Raw genomic sequence first — 13304 nt, 5'->3', positions numbered from 1 at the left:
GGGATGCTGTCATTCCCTGTTGCATGTAACCCATCCAGGCAATGCTGGAATTTCTCTTCTCAAAGTACATTCCACAGCTCAAAACTGGAGATGTCTGCAACAGCCCTGGAGGGGCTGGATCTGGTTTGCTCACAGACCTCCCAAAACCTGCTTAAGTGCAAAGAGGTGTCCTCAAAGATGACAATTCACATGTCATTCTCATCTCTAAAAAGCTTCCTGTACTCACCTTGAAGAACTGGTGGAAGCAGGGGGGAAAGCTGTGCATCAGGGACTTCTTACCTGGCTTGAATATTGCTCAGTGACTCTGAAACTACAAAGTTTGCAAAGGTGGGGTGCAGCCAAGATGGGAGGTGCAGATACAGATGCCAGCTGGAAGGCAGTGGCAGGGCAGAAGATGATCTATTGTTAGATCTTGACAAGCTGGCACCAAGTCCTACAAGCTGCTGAGTTAATGAGTCAGGAGAACTGGACTGGAACAAAGACATCCCTCAGGATAAAACTGATGTCCTTCAGGGACTGAACCATAGGCCTTGGAGAGAGCTGGGTCAAGAGGAATTGCAGTTAATCAGTATCACCACTTCTTGCTGCAAAGCAGCCACAAATCCCTTTCATTGTGAGATTGTCTCACCTCAGAGACCTTTACAATGCACCTTTCTCAAGCATCCTCAAGCAAAACAGATCCATCCATGGAGCCCTTAAATACAATTTTCAGCTCATCAGTGTGTTACAGTCCTTTGTGTAACTCATGTGAGTCAAAGTAATACAGAGATTTTGCTTGCAGCAACAAAGCAAACACTAAATCTCCTTTTAATTCATGTTAGGCTTATCAGAGCCAATGTGTTTTTATAGCATTGCCAAGTAACCAAATATTCTGCTTTTCCCTGTTGCTCTTGGTCTTGCTGGGTTCCTCCTCTTTGTGTGAATTGTGAAGACTAAACCAGACACAACTGAGAGTAAAAAAAATCACCACCATTTTAAAGATTTTTAGCAGCATTTGTCAATATTTTCCTTACTTTTTCCTGTTTAAAATTTCCAAAAGAAAAGAGTTTTAAAAAAAAGAGGGGGTGGAGGGGTGGTGGGTGGTGAGGTCACAAGCATGTTCCAAAACCTAGTGGCGTAGATATTCTTGAGATGCACACTTCTCCAGTCCATGCACCCCAGTGAAGGAGTCTCCCAACATGCAATAGGAAGGATTTCTGCTTTCTATTCCTGCATTCTCACGCAGAGGAACAGCCCAAGAACTCTGACAAACAGAACAAAACCAGAATGGAACATTATAAGGGTTTCAAGATATTGCTTCCGATATCCTTCTCTCATCACATCTAGATTAGATGTCCAGCATGTAAGAGGTTGCAGAAGCTACATACAATAAACACCTTTTTTAATGTGGTGAGAGATAGCAATAAAACTGCTAAATACCATATATCCAAAACACCAACCAGAAGAGTTAATAGAAAACTCACTCAATAGCCATAACTCCCTCATCTTCTTCACTCCATCATCTTCTGTCACAGAAAGTACATTAGCAGAGTAAAAATGTGATTCTTGCTGGGTGACATTATTTGTAGCACTAATGTAATTATGAGATTAAGAAATTCAGGGTATAACCTACCTTCTTTTTTTTTTTTTTTAATATATTTGTTCAATCACCGAAATTCCATTAGAAAACAAAAAAAACAGTGTAAAGATGCTTCTCAGCAGTGCTTGGGTTACAAAGTAGGAAAATTATGATAACATGACAGGCTTTTTTTTAAAAACAAGATATTAAAGATATCATCACAGAGTTTATATAAAGTGTACAAGACATAGTGCAGCCAATTAATGCATCTAATCTGCATGGATAAAGTCCATTTAATGTGTATGCTTATTTGAAATGGCTGATATTAAATTATTAGAAGAGTTAACCCAGAAGTTTCTGTGCCTGAGTCTCCATGCAGAGTGGACATTAATCACAGTTAAAACAAAGCTGAGTGAATGTGGAAATTACTGGCTCACACACCAGACAGGATGAGAGAAAGGGGGTTTAAGTATCACTATTAAAAGCCTAAAAGTTCTGCTATGAAAGGGAAAGACATAACCTCAGTGTGCCTCTAAACCCTGAGGTCAGTATTCCTCCCAGAAGCACAAAGGCAGATAAATGCTCCCTGCACTCTGAACCACTCTGATCTATGTAAACACTGGCTGAGCTGTTCTTACAGCTGTTGAAAATCCTCATATCCAACTAAGAATTTTGGCATTACAGATGCCAGCCCAACATTTAGGAAGAGGAAGAAAGTACACTAATAATAAAGCACCGGATAAGAGTATTTCAAAAGCTTTTTTTTCATTAAAAAAAAATCAACTAAAGTTGTTCACACCTTCTAATAAGAGTTCCCTTTGTATTCAAAGAATACAAATTGAACTAGAGGAGAAACACAGTTTTTATATAATTTATTAAAATAAACCATAATTTGTATAATATCATCTGTTGATTCTTGTTATGTTACAACGAGATGAAAGAACAAATAAAAAAGGTATTTTAATTAGATGTTTCTTCATTATAACATTCTTATCAGTACTCATTTCTTAACAAATGCAAGGCAACCCTGTCATTTTAGGAAACAAGCCTGGGAAATAATTACATTCTTAAATAAAATTCAAAAAATTCCTTATCTTTTTCTTGTTGCTGGAAGGTGAGAAAACATAAAAAATGCACAAAGGTACAGCTGCTCCAGTGCAGCCCCAAAGACTCCTTTTTGCAGGTCATTTTAACAACACATTTATGTGTCAAATCTAAAATGTCAGTGCTTTGAAGTGCCAAGAGGGAAAAGAGAAGTAATACTGGAAGTAAAAAATCAGTGCTCATAGGGACATGTCAATTTATTATTTACTAGGCAAATTTGATAAGGGCTGATAAGGACTTCAGCTATGAACTTTGGTGAGTCATTTTAAGACACATCTAAAGAAAGACTTTGGTGGTACAGTCCTGCCTAATTTCCATCTGAGCAATGCAAATTCAAGTTACAGTCCTCAGAATCACCATGCAGGTGACACTCCATAGACTCTTCATCTTTCTTTCCCTGTCCTGTGTGCTCTCTTCTCCACCTGCTGAGCTCTGCAAGGAAGTGTCTGGCTTCCCCCACACCTTTAATGGGGACAGTAGATGTCTGGTTTAGCTTAGGTCACAATGTCCTGAATGAAGTGTTGAGCAGTAATTTTAAAGCCAGTACAACTCAAAAAGTTTGCTCAAAAAGCAAGGCTAAGCTAAACAGTTGGGCCAGCACAGTTGAGACTCAGGCTTTAGGAAAAAAATTCCAGGTTGATGCAAACACAGACCCACCATTAGAGAAGGAAGAGCTGGAAACTGAAGGACTACAGGAATGTGACCTCTAGAAATCTATAGAGCCTGAAAACATCCACTGAGGGTGTTAAGCTGTGAGCTCATTTTCCATTCTCCAATGGCCGTTCTCCATTCTCTTAATTCCCCAAACTTTGAGAAGTAATGAATGTATAAAGAAAGAAACTTATTGTTTTATTGCCATACTCCATGCAGAGACAAACACTGCCTTATTGACTTCAGAAGCCACAGGACAGCTTAAGACACTGAAGAAAACAGTTTTAGAAAAGCAGAAGCAATGGGTCCTGAGGGAAAAGGGGTTGAAATACAATCCTCAGGTTTTGCTCAGATATCCCTTGAAGATTATTGATAATCTTCAAGGGATTGAACACAAAAATTCTCACTAACATAAAAGGAGCAGTTAATTAAGAGCACAAAAAAATAGCAATAGTGTAGGGAAAGAAGAAAATATTCAGAAGGAAGAGTACAGGCATATTAATCTATGCCCAGCCTGTAACAAACAGAAGAAACCCCATCAAAAAGTTTAACTTCAGTGGGAAAACAACCCAAAACCAACCAGCTTTAAATAAAAGTTTAAAAAGGAAGTAGCAGAAAAGAAATGGCAATTTCACCTTCAGATAAAAGCTACTAAGAGAAAAAGAAAGTACAGAATGTAAAAGAGTATTTTCTTTAAAAAAATATTTTACATATTTCAATTCTTGTGTTCCCCTTGGGGTTTGCATATTTCAGTCACACATTTACCCAATTAAAATGAAAACTCTGCCTTATCCTTTAGGCGAGGACAGCTGCCAGCTGCTAAGTTTTATAAAGTCTTTAATCTTGTCCATAAATATTTAACAAGAATTGGTTGGTACACAAGCCAAAATAAAGTAAGAAATCAAAGGCACGAGCTCTGCAATAACCTCTGTATTGTCTGAATGGAGATGAACTACTTGAGCAAAATTATGACTTTTCCCTTTTCATGCTAAAATTACTATTAAAATGTATTTGGGCAACTTTTCTGATATTTTTCCCATTTTCTACTCCTCATGTAATGTAAAAAAGAGAAACAAAGAACTAAACATTTCAAAACCAAGATAAATCTCTCTTTTCCAAGAGAGTTTATATCACAGCAAAGTGCCAATCTCTGCCATTTTATCCCATATGCTATAGGGGTTAATAAACTGTTTCTCAAGCACAGCTTTCAATAAGGGGTAAATCTTCTCATGATGCAGGTGCAATGAGTCTGGAGGTGCAGCCCACTCCAGGTCAGCACCAGCACACCCTGGCACGTGGGATGCTGTGTAAAGCCCACAGCATCAGCAATGCTCATAGTGAAATACCATTTCCACTGATATTCACCAGTTTGACTGGCAGCCTAAGTCACACCCAGCAGTGAGGAGGAGCCCTGTGAGCTCTGTTTCCATGGATTATGTGCACAGGAATGTAGCTGGGAGGAGGAGCCTCCAAAGGCACATGTTTGGGGAAAACATGCCAAGCAGCCACATGCCAAGCCAGGGAAAATTGGCAGCTCTTGCTTGGACATAGAATATTCCAACAAGTGTTGAGCTGAGGGACTTGTACATTTACATTTTTAAGACTGCATGCCTTACACAGCCTCATTTTCCCAAGAAGCAGAGGAATATTCCTGTTGGCTACAAGGAAATGGTGTCCAGTGCTCCCTGGCAGGCCCAGGACACCAAACCTTATTGCCATGGCCTGGACTATCAACTCTCTAGGATTTTACACCTATGGCACTAGGGAGAACAGACAACATAAGGAGCAAGGATGAAACAGCACCTTCCAAACCTCTCTACCAGTGATGGACCATCCATGCCCAAGACAGAGAGCAACAGCTGCTGACTCACACTTGCAGATCTCTTTTTTTCCCAAATATTTGCAAACAGAGTAACGTATTCTTATGTCTGAGTGGATTTAGCCTTATTTCACCTTCACCTCAAGGAATTATTGCAGTTGAATTTTTCCTTGGACTAAATATATTCTTTTAAGTATAATCAAACAGAGAAAAAGTCTTTTATCACAGCCTTAACAAAATAACCATTACAGTGAGTGACCAATTTCTTGCCCATTCAATTGTTGGGCCTGTAGAAATTCAGAATTGAGATACAGGACAGTGAGCAGTTTCAGTCTAATACAAAATATACAACAGCAAGCACTGTTGGTTTGAGAGTAGCTCTTCAAATATCACACTATTTCAATGGGCAGAATATTAAAATTGAAAGCACAAGCTCTCCAAGCACAGGCTGCTGAAGAAGAGGATCACCCAGATGACCTTATGACTCTGTGTCTGTCACCTGTACCCAGCCCAGGTGAGTCAGAGAGATGCTCTTAAACTGATTGGTTTTTACTAAGGCAGCTGCAGTAGATATAAAAAAAAATATTAATTTTAATTTCCATAAAGATTGTATCACTTATAAAAAATCAAATAAACCTCTGTGTCAGAAAGTCAGCCTTGATGTAAACAGTTAGATATTGGAACTGCACTCAGAAAACCACAGCTGCATATGCTATAAATTTGTTATAAGGCACTCCCTGGCACAATGGAGCAAAGCATGCACTAGAGCTTAATCCTCTTGCTTTCAGAATCAATAAAAATATTCTTCTCAATTTAACAGGATGGGATGAAAACACCAGAATCAGCTTCACAGAACTGGCACAGTGAATTGTGAGGAATGCTGGAGATGAAATTAAATGAAAAGGGTAATTTCCAGGAGCTTTGTGAGTGACAGGTGCTTTTCAGAACTTTGCATTTTCAATTTTAATCTGAAACCTGAAAATAAAGAAGCATGACTTTTCAAAACAAGATCTTTGACCATATTGTTTTGGTGGGAGGCTGGGAGGAAGACAGGCAAAAGAAAAGAATTCTTGTGAGATTTCTGGAAAAAAAAGCCTTGATATATTCAAAATCACCAGCCATTAATGAAAAAAATATGACTCATTCTCCCATCTCTGTCACTGATGAGTCAAGAAAGGTTGGAAAATTATGGTTGGAAGTACAGGTGACTGCAAGTCTCTCTGAAGTTGATGAAAGCTGCAGAGACTAAGCACAGTGGGAAAACTCAGGTTATTAATATCCCTGCACCAAAATTTCACATATTAGGGATAATTTTGAGGCAGTACTGACCTGCCTTCTTCAAGTAATTAAAATAAGGCCTTCAAAACACATCCATGAAAAAACTGCTTTAATTCTTCTGAAGACATACTCAAAGTACAAAGCCTATGGCTTATCCCACCCAATCTGTGATTAAAATGCTTTTGAAACTTTGAGTCCTTCACAGGACTGTGAATAATTGAACAAAGGAATTCACTGCTATGGTCAAGGTGAGCAGAACTTGATAAATATTTTCATGGAAGAACTTATCCTCATAAGAAAATTTCATAGCAGAGATTTATTTCTGACATGTATTAATTATAGATGAGTGAGCTCAATGCAAAGGTAAGCTAGGCTGGGTAGGTACCAGGAAAGACTCAGAAAATTTGCACTTAGCCTAGGGAGCAAACCCACTTTGGTCAATGCAGAGCCCCTCAGGCTCACAAGTCCTTAGGGCAGAGCTAATTATAAAGTTCAGACAGAGCAGCAAGAAGTGATGATCTTGACAATTCCTCTGATGGAGAAAACAATCCAGGGGATATCCGTGGAAGGCTGGACATAATCAACCTGAGATGAAACATATCAAAACTGAGGAAGGCCATATGAAATCATTGATATCTGGGTGACTAGAGCTGGGGTAAGCAGGAGGCACTCCCATACTTTGCAGTGAGGGGCAGACAAAATCAGGAAGTTACTTCTTTTTCTATTCCATGAAAATTTTTCTTCAGCAAAAGCACAGTTAGTGTGCCAAAGGGCAGTGTGACTAACTGAGCCTGAATTAGCTGAAGAGCAGTAAATACTGCTGGGTGGAGCCATGGCTCTGACAGCAAAGCTGTGAGTGGATCAAAATGTGCAGTTCAGCTGTAGAGGCTGCCAGTGACACAGGGTGGCTGCGAGTGAAACGTGTCCCACAGGAAGGAGAGGGAGCATTTCCCCTCCAAGGTGCTGAACTGCCCAGCAGAGCAAGATCAGCCTGCCAGAAGAGAGGCACAGACACCCCTCTGCCATTTTGGATCTCCCCTTTATATAGTACAGATAAGACTTCGTACAAGATATAAACAATTTGAAGTGCAGGGCATACTGGAATTCTATTTTTACCTGACGCTACATTGGAAAAAATTGCAATTAGGCAAATAGGAACTTCCAAAGCAGCACCAACTCCTGTAACTGACACTACTACTTTAACTGATTCCTTCAGCAAATAGCCAGCAATTGCCTTTATTTTCTAGCTTCCTTTCCCACTGCAGTAATCGAATCCTTGTTAACCATTTTCAGGAGGAAATCTGAACAAACTAATCTCCGCTAAAGCGCCTCTGCTCACAGCTGTGCAAACTGCAGTGCTTCTGAGAGAGAGAGAGAGACATATAAAGCCTTGAAATTCTTCCATTTACTAGCCTCATGCCAATGAGAAAATGGAACATTTTAATTGACTTTTGAAAGAGTGTTTGCAAACTGCTGATCTAGGAGGAAAACCCTGCAAATCATTTGCCATAGATTTCTTACACGGCTGGTAAGAAATCTGTCAGGAAGCAAAACAGCCACAGCCACAGCGAGTGAGTAGTGCATAAAGATCAAGGTAAACACTGTTTTTCATAAGCTTCAGCCAGAGCTAAATGTAGCTTTGATTCAGCAGCAGCTGAAGCATTTTGCACCAGTGTCATGCACACCATTTAAGCTTTCCTTGAAAAGGGAAAACCCAGGAAAACTCAGGGAAATAGGAAAATATAAACAGATACAGATGATCTGGTTTATAGTGTTTGCCTGTCAGACAGAAATTCAGGTTGCTTAAGCAACTATCTGCTTGTTCTCTAATTTGGAGGAACTCTACACAAATTATCATAAAACTTAGGAATAGAGTGGATACTCTCATCTCATTCTGATAAGAATTTATTCAGCACAATTCAAGTGCCTCAAAAAGACACTGCCACACACCACCATTAGGCAGCTCACATAGATCTGCTCTAATGTGAACTTTCTTTAATGAATTATTTGGATTTCATTCTAAAACTACATTCCTGATAATGAAATGTGCTACTAAGCTTAGAGATGCTTACAGCTGCAGAGGAACATGCACCAGAGTTAGCAGTAAGGAAAAGCATGGAATGATACAAGCCACACTCTTGCACTTCCAGACCAGGGAATTATATTTTGGGTTATCTTGACAGGCTGGATTGCAATACTTCAGATTTTGGCCAGAATATACTTGTGACTTATAGTGATGGCTCCCTTCTACTCAGCCCCAAGACAACACATCTGGAGTCTTGTGTCCAACTCTGGATTCTCCAGAGACAGGCATGTGATGCTCTGAATCTGTGATATGGTGAGCCTGCAAATCATCACAAAGACTACTAAGGGCTTTTAGATACAAGTAGAAACTGAGAGAGCTGAGGCTGTTCAGGCTGGAGAAAGAATACTCAAAGTAGTCTCAGCAATGCAAAATAATTTCTGATGGGAGAAGAAATAAAACAGATTCAGACTATTCTCAGCAGGGCCTAGTGATCAGACAAGAGGCAATGGCCACAAACTGAAATACAAATATATGTATAAATAAGAGAAAGCTTTTTCACTCAGAGGGTTCTCATACTCTGGAACAGGTTTCCCAGAGAGGCTGTAAAGTGTCCATCTTTGGAGGTATTCCAAACCTGACTGGACAGGATCCTGAGCAATCTGCTTTAGCTGTCCTTGCTTTCAGAAAGGCAGCTGGATTGGATTATTTGCCTTCCACCATCAACCATTCTAGGATTATGGAATTTTGGTTAATTATCTACATATCTTTCAGTGAGGTAGTTCAACAAATTATGAGATGTCTATTATTTAATTTAAGAAATGTGTGTATGCCACTAGGCAGGACACATTTGATGCTGTGTTTGACAGCTGAACTCAGGGAAATTGATTTGGAGTATACTTTATATTGCAGTGCATTAGTGTGACTGCTCCTACTGTCTAGGGACTGTTATTAGACAGAAGTACCTGGAAAAATGGATGCCATTGCTCTTTCTGAAGTAATGTGTCTATGAAAGAGTTCAGCTTCTTTGGTAATGCACAAAGAAACTGTAACTCATATTTTATATATTTTAAAGCTTCCATAATTCAAAGATACCAGCGCTTACATGTTATTGATTACACTTACAGCTCCTAAGTTCTGGGGCTTGTTTCTCAGAGCCAAGGATCACCTTTTTCTCTCTAAAACATCCATATTTTTCATTGAAGAGCTGCTTCACTCACAGGCAAACACTTGTACTCAGCTGCTGCTTAACAGTAACCACTGCCTCTCTGTTTTTCCTCTTAGCTTTACTGTGATCTCTACAGCAATTCTGTTCTGATTGATCTTACTTAAATATCGTGTATACATGTCTCAAATAGCACAAATATTGAATCACAAAATGCCATCTTCCACTCTGGTATTTCTCTGCCTTGGTTTCCTTTCTGAATCTGTTAGTCTCATCTATAAACTTTCTTGGATCAAGAAGCATTTCTACTAAAGCACACAGGTGGACAGAAATAGTAGGAAATATGAACAATAAATCTCTCTCACTGCATGCTGAAAGAAGGTCTTGGCTTCTCTCTGCATGTGCATCTTCAGAAAACAGATTGAGATGATTGAACACAGGAAGATTTTGCCATGGTGAGGAGGGAATATAATCAGGTAGGACTTGAATAAATATATTAAAAAAACAAACTTAAATGAAACAAAGTCCCATTTTCTCTAGAAAATTCAATATCATGACTAGCCTTCTCCATCGATCTCCCTGTCAGAAGTATTAAATGCTGATATGATGCCAACTTAGCTGGTCAATAGTGAGTGGCTGGGCTAGGGCTTGGTGGGGTCTCATCAGCATTCAGCAGAATTACAGCATTCTGCAGCAGGGATAAGGTAGGAACAGGGAGGGAGAGGAGATAGAAGGAAAAAGGGTTAGGACAAATATTATTTCTAAATTACACAGCAGGTTTTCATGTTAATGGATATCCTCTTCTAGACTTCATGCTAAGTAAAGAAATTGGCTTAGAAAATACCAGAGACTCAGCATGATTATTTTTGGTGATTATGTTTTGGCAGGAATTTTGGCAGCCTTAATCCACACAGACATGTAAACATATCCTTCACTCTGTAAACAAGCCTCCATTACAGCCAGAATGATTTCTACTATTGTTCTCTGCTCTCTCTGCTCCTCAAACACCAGCTTTTCTTGAGCAAAGAACACAATCCAAGGTCTTAACAGCACCCCAGAACCAGACCTTGTTTTTTGGTGCAATCAGATTTTTATATCTATTTGTATTATGTATATTTTAAGGATTATATATATTTATTTTCACCCTCAAAGCTTTTTCAACTGGGCCCAAGATTTGGTAGCTTATGCCTTTAATGAAACACAAACCTTTTCAAGCAGAAATCTACCTTGCTTAGAATGGCACCTGGACTGTTGCCATGATCAATCCCATATAGAACTGTCAGCTTAATTCCTTCTGCTCTTCTGGCATTCCTCTTATCTGGAGCCTTCCCAGTCCCACCCTAGCCAGCTGTGCTGCCTGCTGGGGTACAATGCAGTCACAATCCTAGTTTCACCTCCACAGACTCACATAAAATTTGGTAGGTGGGATTAGCAGTACAATTTCTTAAAGATTTGTGGGAAGTGCATTCACTGCAGAAGAAAGCAAAGAGAAGTGTGATGAAGATATGAGCTTAGATAAAGTTTCACCTTGTATTTTACATGTGAAAAGAAAAATCATTTCCATGTAAGCCTCCTCTCTCACTAATATTGCTGGATATATCAAGAGATTTCACTTACAGATTTTGTCACTTAGCAATTTATAGACACATCTACAGCTGGTTCTGACTGATTACTTCTACCTGTTTCCAACACCCTATCTGAAATTTTATAAAATATAATGTCATGAGTTTACTGCAGATCTATTAAAAGGGACCATAAGATTTCTGATCCCCATTTGTATTGAAAATCAATAACTAGGCATAAGACAAGAGGTCTGTTATTAAAATGGAAAGGAGCCCACAAATCTTTGTTATATTTCTGGGTTGAGTCTAGGTACCTCTGGGTCCAAGTATATAATTTCTTTTTTTTTTTTTGTTTCTAACTGCGTTTATAAAATAAAGAATTTAATTTGCAGAAGGCTTGCAAAGTTAATGTATCATTTATAAAGGTCCTGAAGTCTTCAGGTGGAAGGGCAGTCTGGTGTCACCAGACTAACAATAGGTGGCTGATAAATTGAATAAAAAACAAGTGAAATGGGAAATATTAGGAACAAAGGCACAAGGCAATTAGTCAAGGCCAGTTCAGTTGCCCTGATTCCTTTCCCTTTTTGAACACTGAATAAGGCAGGTACTGTAGAGAGATAAAATAGGATGTTATAATTGAAGACAGTGAACATATAGTTAATGTTGCATGGACAACCATAAATCTGGCAATTTTCAGCCTCAAAATACTTCATTTTGCAGCCTAAGAAACTCTTTAATGAACTTAATTGCTCCAAATAAAAGTAGAATAACATATAAAAGCATAACTTTGAAATGGGAATAAATTTAAATAGTATAATTTCTATTTAATTTTTACTTGTCCCAAGCTTCATCCCCAAAGTAATTTGTTAGCTATTCTGTGGACAGGACTACTAATCCCACAGCCCCATGGGGATCTGCCTGTGTTTGCTTGAAGCTACTTCAGGATGAAGATAGAATCACTGAGCCCTGAAAGACTCCCAACCCATGGGTCACACAAGCATGTACCAAAGAGATAAAATGGATATAACACCTCTTTACCTCCCCCACATTCTGCCTTTGTGTCATCCCTGACTTTGCCTCTCCCTGAGAAACACCAATCCTGGCATCCACATCCTATGCCTGCACCACAGCCATTAGCACCTGGAAAACCCCCAGAAACTGCATTTAATTCTTTGAACTGAACCACGCCTTTCTGTGAAAGAACAGTCCTGCAATGTAGAAAGGCAGAGAGATCTAAAGCTTACACTGGGCTGCTCTTTCTTGCACCACACTCTCATCAAGGGGAGGCTGCAGAGGTCGCAGGAGGTGCTGGTTTCCCCGGTGTAACACCCTGGCTGTCAGTGTGTTTGCACAGCTGAGACTTAGCAAATGGGTCTGATGCTAGAGACTAGGAAAGAAGTGTTTTTCTTTGTGGTATTGGCTGAGCAAACCTCACAGGCACTGTGCTAACAGTGAAAAATCATTCTGAGGTGTCTCTTGTCATGCTAGCCAGTGAGTATTACTCTGAGTGGAGCTTAGTTGAGAAGAAGGAGGCAATCATTAAATAGATACTTTTTGATCTACAGTGCATTTTAAGGTAGAAGTATGTATTTGAAAGTGAGAACACAAAGACCAGTCAGAGAAGAAATGGTGCTTCATTTGGAATGAAACCAGTGATGACAAAAAAGACAAGACTATCATGAAATACTTTCTTTTGCAGCATGAACAACCAGCTTCAGCACATCCTTCACAAAGCCTTGATGGCTGACCCAGACCCTACAGAAATGAACAGCAGATTTCCATACAGAACGTTGCTAGTTTTCATCCTGCTGTGACTGCAGGATATATTTATACATTTCTTGCAACAGACACAGTATTTTGTACCCACTGACAATCAGCCACTGTCATTACCCAGCCTGTGGGAGGCTGACTGCCTTCCATTATATATGCAAAATATGTAGAACTAACCAGGCTGTGATCTGGCTGCTTTCACCTACTTGTTTATCCTTGTGGAAGTGCTGTATGATTGACAGCAGACAAGCAACAGTGTAGGATCCTTCCTAAATGTGCTTTTTCCAGGTCTCCTCATTATAATGGTGCATCTGGACTACATATGGCCCACCAAAAACAGTACATATGAATGCCCCTATAGCTCTCCAGAATGG

The sequence above is a fragment of the Erithacus rubecula genome (assembly GCF_903797595.1).
Source record: "Erithacus rubecula genome assembly, chromosome: 8".
In the NCBI taxonomy this organism is placed as follows: Eukaryota; Metazoa; Chordata; class Aves; order Passeriformes; family Muscicapidae; genus Erithacus; species Erithacus rubecula.
The sequence above is the reverse complement of the archived record's forward strand: the minus strand, read 5'-3'. Positions refer to the sequence as shown.